Genomic DNA, 12665 nt, shown 5'->3' on the forward strand with positions numbered 1-12665 from the left:
ATTTTCCATGTTGAGATTTTTTACTGCGTGTTCCTCTTTGGACGCCATTGCTCCTAGGAGACAAAAGACAAAAGAAGGGGTTGAGTTTCTGGTGGACAGGTCAGCACCGAGGACAGAGGCCTTACTACTCATCTTTCACAGCCCGGGATATCAACGGTTTTTAAATTTTCATTTTCCTACATGAAAAGCTTTGTGCGTCCTCTAGGGGGCCTCCAAGTCCGGACCCTCCCCCCTCCCTCACTTCTCTGTCCTACCTCCCCCCAAACCCACCATTTTCCTACAGATCCATTCCCAAGCTTCTGCAGTCACCAAAATGGAGGACGGGGGGCATGGGATGGCGTAAATGGGAGGGGGTCTCAAACTGGGATCTGCACCCACCGCCCACACTGTCCCTTTCACCGACCTGGGCCTATCCTTGCTGTCTCCTTCTTTCTCCCAGTTCTCGCCGTGAGTGCGCCGCCGCGACACTTAGACCTGCACCGCAGACCTGCAGAGGGCCGTCTTGGAGGGAAAGGGGACTGTTGCGAAGTGCTTGGCGCCGACCCACCACCACCTGGTCCCTTTCGGGTCCCGGGCCCCCCTGGCCGCCACCCCATCCGCATCTCCCGCCCACCCTCACCCCGCCCCGGAGGTTCACCATTTTCCTGTAGGAACTCGGGTGATTTCCAATTGCTCTTGGTTGCTCTGCTGCCCTCCCGGCCGTCCCAGCATCCCTACCCCAGGGGGCCACTACTGATGTTCCTAAGAATGCCGGGTGTGGAGAAAGCTGGTAGGAACCCGCTGCGCTGATCTCCTGCACGGGCTTCGGGAGTAGGCGGACCGCTGCCGCCCTGGCCTCGCGCGCAGGCCCCGGAGCCCTTACCTGCTCCGCTTGCCTCGGGCCCGATGCCAGCCCGCCAGGCGCAGGACAGCGGGGAGCCGGTACCCAGAATGGACTGACGACTGCACGGAAGGCTGCGTCGCTCTGCAGCTCCGGGTCACGTGAGGGCCTCGCGTCATCAACTAGCTCTCTCCCCTCCCACTCCACTCCCTGGTGGGGGGAGCTCTACTGGACCCTTCCCCCCCACCTCTGCACGCACCAGCTTCCCCTCTGCCTGTCACACAGGGTCTTGTCACTCAGCTCTGTTCTCTTCCATCTGAGGGCCCACAAGGGGCCTTACTTGTGGGCCTTACCGCCTTATGGTTAGGTTTCGCCTTTCTCTGGTTATCGGGGAGGGTCTGCATATCACCCCCCACCTCCCAAGGCCTTCGCACTGGCTTGGTCTTTTCAGTTTTTTCTGCTCTTCTTCCTGGCTGTGTATCTGCTTCCTAAACATTTCTCTTTATTGTCTTTTTAAAAATCAGTATTGCTCAAAGAACAAAATTATGAAATTTAATTTTTTAAGAGACGTTCTTCAACCTGGGGAAGTAAAAAACCCTCATTTTTTATGTTCTGCACCACACAGAAAATATTTTCCCTGGGCTCCACAGAACTTCATCTTAGAACATTCTGGCTTGTTTTAAAATTTGGAGAAAAGAAAAAGGAGGGAGGCGTTGGGGGGCAGAGAATCTTCCTAAACATAAATGGTGTTTTGAAAATGATCAAGGAGAATGCCAATTGTCAGCTCTTGGTAATTTTATATAAATAATCCACCAATTCCCCCCTTCTGGAACATATTTTAAGATTTATTAATAAACATTTATATTTTATTCTATTATATTAACTTTCATTATATATGGAAAAGCATTTGTTGACAACTGACGTCATCTGCTGAAATTTAATGGCTATTATTAATGATGATTTCGAAGACCTAAGCAAAGGGAAAGGGTGTGAGGCGGTGGCAGGTTGAGGGATGCAAAGATAGTCAGGTTGTCCCTGCCCTGATAAGAGATTAGGAAGGTGCCTATCTTCCCACTGCCACATTCCAAAGCCTTTTATTTCCTACATTCAGGCTCTTGACCGTGCTTAATTCAAAGATACAGATGGACAAGTGACCAAAGTAGTGACAAGTAAATTCCTTTACTTTCTTCCCTCCGTTTCTCCCCCAGATTCCCACCTAGTGACTCGCCTCCCAGACAGATGGGGGAGATGTCTGTTGTCATACCTCTTCTACACCTCTGTGGTAGAAGATTTCAAGAATAGTAGAGAATTGATTGCTGTGGGGAGAGCCTCCCAAGTCAGCCTGTTGTCTCCTCTTTGTTACCTTGTCCAGATGGAAGCCTTGGTGGGACATTTCTGCTATCTCTCACCTGGGTTAGGAAGTGCAGGCTGCTGGGATCCTCACCCTATCCTCCCCACCTCCAGGGCACTCAGGAAGAACCCAGCCTTGCTGCAGGGTCACTAATCTGGCAGTCCATACTCACCCTCATTTATGTTGGGGCCCAAGGAACACTATCTACTGACCATCCTGAGTAAACTTAGATTAGTTATTCTTAACACAGAAATCTGTGGAACAGATATTCAAATATTATCTGTATATGTGAAAAGGTAGTAATATATTCACATTTTTGTGGGGAGAAGGGCCAAACTTCTTAGCTGATTCTCAAAAGAGGCCATGATTCCTTGCCCCTAAAAAAGTTTAAAAATCTCTATATATGCTGTCTCACTCTCTCTTTAGCCCTTTACTTTCACCTTAGACCCGCTTCTTTTTCAATTGTTTTCTGCCTTAGTATTCACCCATTGGCAAACCCAGAATCTGGGCATCATCCTTGAATCCCTCATCATTGTCCCTCATATTCAGTTAATAGCCAAATCTAGCTAAGACTGTCATATCTTTTAAAAACAGCAGTATGGAACTATAGTTTACATATCATAAGATTTGCCAACTTAAAGTGTACACTTTAATGGGTTTTAGTATATTTACAGATATGTGCAACCATCCCATAGTCAATTTAGAACATTTCATCTCTTCAAAAAGTACACTTTTGCTATCATTCCCCATCCTCCAGTTCTCTCCAGAACAAAGCACCACTAACATAATTTGTCTCTATCGATTTCCCTGTTCTGGATGTTGCATATAAATGAAATCATACAATATGTATTCTTTCGGGATTGACTTCTTCATTTAGCACAACGTTTTCAGAGTTCATGGCAACAATACAATAATCATTTGAGGAACTGCTAAACTTTTTTTCAGAAGTGGTTGATCATTTTAAACATTTCTACCAGCAGTAAATGAAGGTTTTGATATCTCCACATCCTTATCAGCCTTTTTTTTTCTGAAATTGTGATGCTAGTCATATTAGTGAAGATGAAGTAATACCTCATGATAGTTTTGATTAGCATTTCTTAGATGATTAATGATGTTGAGCATCTTTTCATGTTATAGTTCTGCTCCCATTCCAATGTGTGTTTTGTCCCCAAACCACCAAACAATTATCTGGTCTCAGCTGGGTGTCCTACAGTTAACTCAATTCTGACACTTTGGAGATAGTATCAGATTCCAGAGATTAAGTGTTCAGTTCTACGAGATTGCCCTCTACTTCAGATGCCAATCACAAGTCCAGGTTGTTACTTGTGCTTCTGACTTACTGACTATAAATCAGAAATTCCTACACCCCCCTCCTTAGGTTTGATTAATTTGTTTGACAGGCTCACAGAACTCCAGAAACCAATTTACTCACTAGATTACTTGTTTATTACAAAGGATATAAATCAACAGGCAGATGAAGAAATACCTAGAGTGAGATCCTGAACAAAGGAGCTTCTGTCACCATGGAGTTTTCAATGCTGCATGGCAGCATGGGGAAGCATTCTGGCTCACCAACCTGGAAACTCTCTGAATCCCATCTTTTTTGGGTTTTTATTAGGCTGCGTTACACAGGCATAATTGATTAAATCATTGGCTATTGAGGATTGATTCAATCTCCTGCCCATCTCCTCTCCTTGGAAATCAGGGAGTGGGACTGAAAGTTCCAACACTCTAATCATGGTTGTTTCTCCTGGCAGCCAGCCCCGCCCCGCCCCCATCTTTAGGGGATTTCCAAAGTCACCTTATTAATAAATTCAGTTGTGGTTGAAAGAGACTTGTTATGTATAACAATGACACCCATTTTACCTTTTTCGCTCTGAAGTGACAAAAGACCAAGTATTATGACAAAAGATACTCTTATTGCTCATATCTCTTAGGAAATTCCATGGGTTTTGTGGCAGAGGCAAAGATCAAATATATTTCTTATTATAAAGCACAGTATCACATATGTGCTTCTCAGTCACTTGTATATATTTTTTGGAGAAATGTCCATTCTGACCTTTTGCTCATTTCTTTTACAATTCTGCATCTTAAAAGTGTTCATTTTCCTACATCCTCACCAACCCAAGCATTATCAATCTTTTTCATCTTTTCAAATCTGGTAAATTAAATTAATTAATTAAATTAATTTAAAAATAAATAAATAAAAATCTCACCTTACTTTTCATTTCTTTGTTAATATACTTGAGACTCTTTTTTCACGGTTATTAGATATTCTTTTGGCGTGTGACTTGATTGTTTTTGTGTTCTTTGTTCATTGTTCTAGTAGTGTGTTTAGCATAATTTGAGTCCTTTTAGCTACACAATGGTTGGTGAAAGAATGCAAGAACCAAAAGATAGGGTTTGTATAATAAAAATCAAGTGGCCATCTTGGGTTTCTTATAGATCCAATTATTCATTGAATTTACAACCATTGTTGCACACTGATTTCTCTGAACCAGGAGAAGACTGTTGCCATGTCACAGGACATCAGAATGATAAAAGTCTGGCAACAAGAGGTTATTTTTTGCAGAAGAAAAATGAACTTTATCTACATATGCCAAAACATTATAGTTTCTGTTCTTGCTGCCTTTGCATAAAAGTCATCCAGGATATTTCCCTCATACTCAATTTCAGTCCTTTTACTGTGAGCCTCAATTTTGGTCACAGCAATTTCAGAAGGTAAGAGAATAGGAGCATGAAGGTCATTTACTCACTGTCCATTTTTGATTGAAGTCCCAGTGGATGTAAGGAAACCCCTTGGTTTCTATAACATCCCCAAATCACAGAAGGCCCCAAAGGCATACTGGCTGTCAATATAAATATTAACAATTTGTCTTTTGATAATTGGCATTTTCTGGTAAGGGTGTAGAGCTCTGGTTGTTAAGCTGATTTAGCTTATGGAAGGTTTACCCTCTCAAGTGGTATATACTGGGGAGTAGCAGTATAGTCTGCCTGGAAATTCCAATTTTCATTTTTACAGTATGATCCATCAACAAACAAAATTACATCAGGATTAGTCAAAGGAGCATCTCAAAAACCAGGATGCAGTGTCATAAAATGCGACATTATTGCCTCAAAGTCATGGGCTTTGCCCTTGTCAGGTAGTAACAATAAGATTAAGAATGTTGCAGTGTTTAAGATAGAGGTTAGGTGGTAAAAGCAGGAGATTCTCATAGGAAGTTAGCTTGCTTGCAGAGAACTGCTGTATCAATTCAGAATTAAGAAGATATTGGAGAGCACGTGGAGTTTGTAAATAAATGCCATTTCTGGAGTTTGGGAAGATGGCAGAGTAGGAGGACCTAAGCTCACCCCATCCCATGTTTACAACTAGATATCACTCACAGCCAAGTAAATAAACTGGAGAGCAATGTGAAGACTGGCAGAACAAACTCCGCAACTAAATGTAGAGAAGAAGCCATATCTGGGAGGTTAGGAAGGGCAGAAATGGTGGTAGGGAGCTGCCTGCAGGAAGGAAGGAACTGCGGGCACGAGAGGAGAAAACACCAGGGAACCCATGGAGGTGGGGATGGAAAAGAAATCTCCATAATATCTGGCCTTGAAAACCAGAAGGGATGAATTCCATGAGTTTGTGTAACCAGTGGAACTTGGAGCCTGGAGTTTTAAAAGTAGGTGACTCAGCACTTGGGAGAGTCCAGAGGGCCCTCTGAGAGGCAACATAGAAGTGAGAGTTTGCAGAATATTTGGGGCAAACAGGAGAAAGATCTGTTTATACTGATTTCAGAGCTTGTTGAGGGACTTTTCCAGGAACAAAGGAGCTGGCAGACACCATTTTCCTTTCCTGCCCAATAGCATAAACACAGAGCCTCCTGCCGGAAGCAGCACTGCACAGACACTCTCTACCTAACCTGCTAGCAGTGCACCCCACCCATGAGCTCTCCTGAGGACTCACCAGCCCTCTGGCCTCAGCCCTGGGCTCAGCGGAAATTTTGGTAATGCCTTGCACACCCCACCCAGCTGCTGTCTCCTGCATGGTGCCCATGGTGGTCACTGGGCTTCAGCTCCATGCAAATTTGCTACCTCCGCATGTACCCCACCTAACTGCTGCATATACAGACACCACCTGCTGTACTCAGCTGCCACACGCATGGATGCTGGGCACCCCCAGTCACTACCACTGTTGTGCACCTCACCCGTGGCTGCTGCTTTGCTTTGGGGGATCCGGCCTAGGACTAGTGGCTCAGCATAAAGTTTGCTAACACTGCTGTTCTGCCCCCAAGTCCTTCTGTGGTCATACCCCCTCAGAGCCTTCCTGCCTGGGTCCCAGTAACATCGCACAATGCAAGCAGATCCCACCTCAGGCAGAGAGTCAGTGCAGATGTCTGGACTGAAAGGCAAAGCTACTCAGACACAATAGCAGGACTCAAACAGCATGCATAGGAGACTCCCTTGAATTGTCAGGTTCTGGTGAACAGGGGACACTGCACTTCAGGGCACTATTGAACCTCTTCTCCGTAAACCCACTACTTTCAAGAGCAAAAGATGTAGCTGACATTCCTAACACACAGAAACAGACACAGAGAGGTAGACAAAATGAGGAGACAGAAAATATGTCCCAAATGAAAGAACAGGACAAAGTTACAGCAAGAGATCTAAGCAAAACAGAAATAAGCAATATGCCTGATAGAGAATTTAATGATCATAAAGATACTCACTGGACTTCAGAAAAGGGTGGAAAACATCAGTGAGAGCCTTGACAAAGAGATAAAAATAGCATATCAGATATGAAGAACTCAATATATAAAATTAAAAGTACAAAAGATGGAATAAAGAGCAACACAAGAAGCAGAGGAATGTTTCAGTGACCTGGAGAATAGAGAAATGGAAAGCAATCAAGCTGAAGAGGTAAGAGACAGACAAATACTGCATAATGAGAATAGAGTTAGAGAACTCAGTGACTTCATCAAGCATGATAACATGTGCACTATAGGTATTCCAGAAGGAGAAGAGAGAGAAGGGGGGCAGAAAATGTATTCAAAGAAATAATATCTGAAATCTTCCTGAATCTGGGGAGGGAAACACAGATCCAGATTCAGGAGGCACAGAGATTCCCCAACAAATTCAACCCAAGGAGGTCCACACCAAGACACATAGTAATTAAAATGTCAAAAAATAGTGATAAAGAATTTTAAAGTTTGCAAGAGGAAAGAAGACAGTTACATAAAAGGAAAACCCCATAAGGCTATCAGCTGATTTTTCAGCAGAAATTTTACAGCCAGAAGAGAGTGACACACTATATTCAAAGTGTTGAAAGGGGAAAATCTGCAGCCATGAATATTCAATCCAGCAAGGCTATCATTCAGAACAGAAGGAGAGAAGTTTCCCAGACAAACAGAAATTAAAAGAATTCATTAACACTAAGCCAGCCCTACAAGAAATGTTAAGGGGAACTCTGACTGGAAAACAAAAAAGATTAGTAAGAGTAAGAAAAATAGGAAGCACAAAAACAATAAATGAGCAAACAAACAAACATATCTGTAAAAATCAGTCAAGAGAAGAACAAAATAAAAGGATGGAAAATATGATACCAAATATCTGAAATGTGAAGGGTAGAGGAGTATAGAATGGATTCAAAACTGAACGACCATAAACAATATAGATTGCTATATACAGAAAATATATATAAACAAAATGGTAATCACAAGTAAAAAAAAAAACAGTGATACATATGCAAAAAATAGAGTAAGGAATCCAAGTATATTGATAAAATAAAATCAGCAAACCATGAAAGAAAGAGAAGAAAAGATCAGAGAAAAACTACAAAACAACCACAAAACAAGTAATAAAATGACAATAAATACATATCTATCAATAATCACTTTGAATATAAATGGACCAAATACTTCAATCAAAAGACACGGGATGACAGAATGGATTGAAAAAACCCAAGACCAATCTATGCTGTCTACAAGAGACTCATTTGAGACCTAAAGACACCTGTAGATTGAAAGTGAGGGGATGGAGAAATATTTATCATGCAAATGGATGTCAAAACAAAGCCAGAGTAGCAATACTTATATTGCACAAAATAGACATTTAAACAAAGTCTGTAAGAAGAGACAAAGAAGGACACTATATCATAATAAAGGGGACAATTCAACAAGAAGCTATAAGAGCTGTAAATATTTATACATCCAACATGGAAGCACCCAAATACCTAAAACAGTTAATAACAAACCGAAATGATAGTAGCACAATAATAGTAGGGGCTCTGATACCTACTTACATTGATGGACAGATCATCCAAACAGAAAATCAACAAGAAGACGGTGCTTTTAAATGACACACGGGACTAGATGGATTTAACAGAAACATTCAGAACATTTCACCCTAAAACAGCAGAATACACATTCTTCTTTTTTAAAAAGTTTTTATTATGTTATGTTAGTCACCATACAGTACATCATTAGTTTTTGATGTAGTGTTCCATGATTCATTGTTTGCGCATAACACCCAGTGCTCCATGCAGTATGTGCCCTCCTTAATACCCATCACCGGAATAACCCATCCTCCACCCCCCTCCTCTAAAAGCCTCAGTTTGTTTCCCAGAGTCCATAGTCTGTCATGGTCCGCCTCCCCTTCTGATTTTCCCCCCTTCATTTTTCCCTTCCTTCTCCTACTGATCTCCCTGCTATTCCTTATGTTCCACAAATGAGTGAAACCATATAATAATTGTCTTTCTCTGCTTGACTTATTTCACTTAGCATAATCTCCTCCAGTTCCATCCATGTTGTTGCAAATGTTGGGTAATCGTTCTTTCTGACGGCTGAGTAAGATTCCATTGTATATATGGACCACATCTTCTTTATCCATTCGTCTGTTGAAGGGCATCTCGGCCCCTTCCACAGTTTGACTATTGTGGCCATTGCTGCTATGAACATTGAGGTGCAGGTGCCACTTCTTTTCACTACCTCTGTATCTTTGGGGTAAATACCCAATAGTGCAATTGCTGGGTCATAGGGTAGCTCTATTTTTAACTTTTTGAGGGACCTCAACACTGTTTTCCAAAGTGGCTGTACCAACTTGCATTCCTACCAACAGTAGAATACACATTCTTCTCAAGTGCACACAAAACATTCTCCAGAATAGATCACATACTAGGTCACAAACCAGGCCTCAAGAAATACAAAAAGATTGAGCACGTACCATGCATCTTTTCTGACGACAACACTATGAAACCTATCATGATAAAGACTGAGTAATGCATAGAATTGTTGAATTACACCTGAAATTAATAGAACAGAACACTGTATATTAACAATGCTGGAATTAAAATAAAATTCAGAAAGGGAGACAAACCATAAGAGACTCTTAACTCTGGGAAACAAACTGAGGGTTGTGGAAAGGGAGGTGGGTGGGGGGATGGGGTAAACGGGTGATGGGCATTAAGAAGGCCACGTGGTGTGATGAGCACTGGTTATACACAACTAACGAATCATTCAACACTGCGTCAAAAACTAATGATGTACTATATGTTGGCTAATTGAATTGAAATAAGATTAAAAAAATAAATGCCATTTCCTAGGATTAAACCTGCTGAGATTTCTACTAACTTTGCAGCTACAGCTATACCATTAAAGCAGTTGGGATCCACATGAACTACTGAATCAAGTTGTATGCTATAGTAAGAAACAGCCCTATGTCCCTGCTCAGTGGGAAGCCTGCTTCTCCTTCTCCCTTGATGAATGGATAAAGAAGAGATGGTATGTGTATACATATACACAATGTAATATTGCCCAGTCATCAAAAAGAATGAAATCTTGCCATGTGCAACACATGGATGGAGCTAGAGTGTATTATTCTAAGGGAAATAGTCAGAAAAATACAAAATATTATTTCACTCAGTGTGGAATTTAAGAAACAAAACAAATGAACATAGAAGAAGGGAAGAAAAAATATAAAAACAGGAGAGGCAAACCATAAGAGACTCTAACTGTAAGAACAAAGAAGGGTTGCTGGAGGGAGGTGGGTGGGGATGAGATAAATGGATGAGCCAAAGCATGAAGGAGGGCACATGCTGGGGTGGAGCACTGTGTTGTATGTGAGATGATAGACGCTGATTTCGCTCCCTGAAACCAAGTCACGCTGTAGTGTTAAGTAACTTGAAATTAAATGAAACAATCCTTCTGTCTATCTCTCGCTAATGGGCGGAGCCAATATCCAGACTTCCATCTGTTCTCTTCCCTTGCCGAGCCTCCAGGTCTGAGACTCTCAGCTAACATCCGAATCTGGCTACGGTGGCATCCAATCTCCATTTTTCTTCCTAGGGAAAAGAGTATGTTTTGGCAAAGGGATAACAAATGTCTAGGGATGGTTTTGGTTTAATATGATACCAGTCCTGTTTGGAAAACTCATTATGTATTGAAAAGCAGTTCCATTTCTGATTCCCCACATCTTCATCCCTGTTCAGGAATCTCTCTCTTCCCCTCATCAGTGTAGGATGACATCACTGTGGGAGTTTCCCTCCTAGTGGCCACGGCGTTGTTCACCCTCCATTGCCACCCCACCCGCTCCGGGCTGTCCAGTTGCTTTTCCCACCCCACATGTCATGTCATCCCCTTGTCTATGACACAGGGCACAGCTGTCCAGGCCCTGCTCTGACGCCCCAGCCTCTCTTGTCACCTGTCTGCCCTGTGTTGCCAGTTGCCAGCCCTTGCTGACTGCCAAGTCATACTATCACCACCTGGTGTTTCATGAGATTTAGATCCCCCGCGTAAATGTTTTTCCAGTCTTCTTGTAGACCCAGCAGTTTTTTCGGACAGAATTAGAATCACTCTGTACATAGGTACATAAGTTGAAATTTCAGAAAGGGTATTGTTTTTTTTCTTTTTCTTTTTTTCTTTTTTTTTGGTTCTTTGACTACGTCTTTGTAGAGAAATTTGAATGAGGTGGTACTGCTGGGTGCCACCTCCTTTGCAGAAGCTTCTGAACTGCAGCTTGGACATCAGGAGCCCGGAGGTGGGAGCGAGGGCTGTGGCCCAAAACCCACAAGACAGAGCTTTCTGGAAGTCTGGTGGAAAAGAACGTACCCAAGGTCCAAGGGATACTGACTAACTCCTTCTTTGCTCAAGAGAAGCTGTATGTGAGAAGAAGAAAAAGATGATGTTCATTTTTATCTTTTGAGACTTCTAGATAAAGAGCAGACCTGTATATAGCAAAAAGGGATCCTTTCCACTTACTATCTTTATAACCCACCTTTGCTCTCTATATTTGACCATCTCCAGTAGAAATGCATTTCTAAGATGACATTTTAAATTACTTTACAACAAAATTTTTACCCTTTATTTTATTTATTTATTTATTTATTTATTTACATCCCCTGCAAGTGTTTCATCTTTACGGAAGGCACTAAAATTGAATTCACCAGTATCCTAGTGACAAAATTTTGTTTATCTTTACCATTTTTTCTGTTATAAACTATACTATACTTAGAAACTTTGCTGACATATGTAAGGCTACTTTGTGAGCATCTCTTTGTTCAGTTCCTGAAATGATTCTTTCCAAACTATGTAATCCTACCTAGAAAATTATTACATAATATGTCAAGAATACTACTACTAACGCATTGCTAACAAAAATGGCATGAAGCGTTTCCATTTCCACACTTTGAAAGAACATGTATGGATTGCTAATCTGATAGGCAATAAATCACTTCATCAGTGTTTATTATATGTTTTTGAATGTTTACTAGAGTTCCATCCCTAGATGTCACATAACCAATTGTCACAACCCATGTTTTCTGAATTCAGTGTTTCTATATTCCTTATCAATTACATTTCTGTTTCCTTCTGCCCCTTCATGATGTTGTTCCTATTTGGTCTTCCTTCCTGAATCCAGGCCCAGAGTGAAACTGAGAAAATATCGGGAGGAGCAATCCATAGAGCCAATACTTCACTGCCATCCTAATATGTCCGAAGATAAACCTGTAACAGGAAATGGTTGGCAAGAGTGTGCACCTATGTGCCCTGTGAGAAGTCCTGCACACACCCGACACCTGGAAAGCCAGTTCAGTTTTGTCCCAAGGTGGAGTCCCCTGAGAAGGCCGCAGAGCAGAGAGGAAAGTAGTCATGTTAAAGGTCATGTCACACAGGCCAGGCCCTGGACTGTCTGGACCAACTCTCAAGCCACCACCACAGGTCGGAAGATGTGGAAGTAATAAATCACACTTGGCACAAAGAGCAAGCCCGCGGTGGCATGTGTGGGGAAAGGATCATTGCTTGGAGGAACCCAGGACATCAGCAGGCCTCGGATACAATGACAGTTTTATATAGATCCATTTTTAGCGCACAAAACATGCATCAGACCTTTATTTTATTTTTATTTTATTTTTATTGTGTCATATTGAGTCACCGATTAGTACATTGGTCTTTGAGCGATTTTTATTTATTTATTTGAGAGAGAGTGTGGGGAAAGCGAGGGCACAATACGTAAGCA

The sequence above is a fragment of the Ursus maritimus genome (genome assembly GCF_017311325.1).
Source record: "Ursus maritimus isolate PB19 chromosome X unlocalized genomic scaffold, ASM1731132v1 scaffold_X1, whole genome shotgun sequence".
Taxonomy (NCBI): domain Eukaryota; kingdom Metazoa; phylum Chordata; class Mammalia; order Carnivora; family Ursidae; genus Ursus; species Ursus maritimus.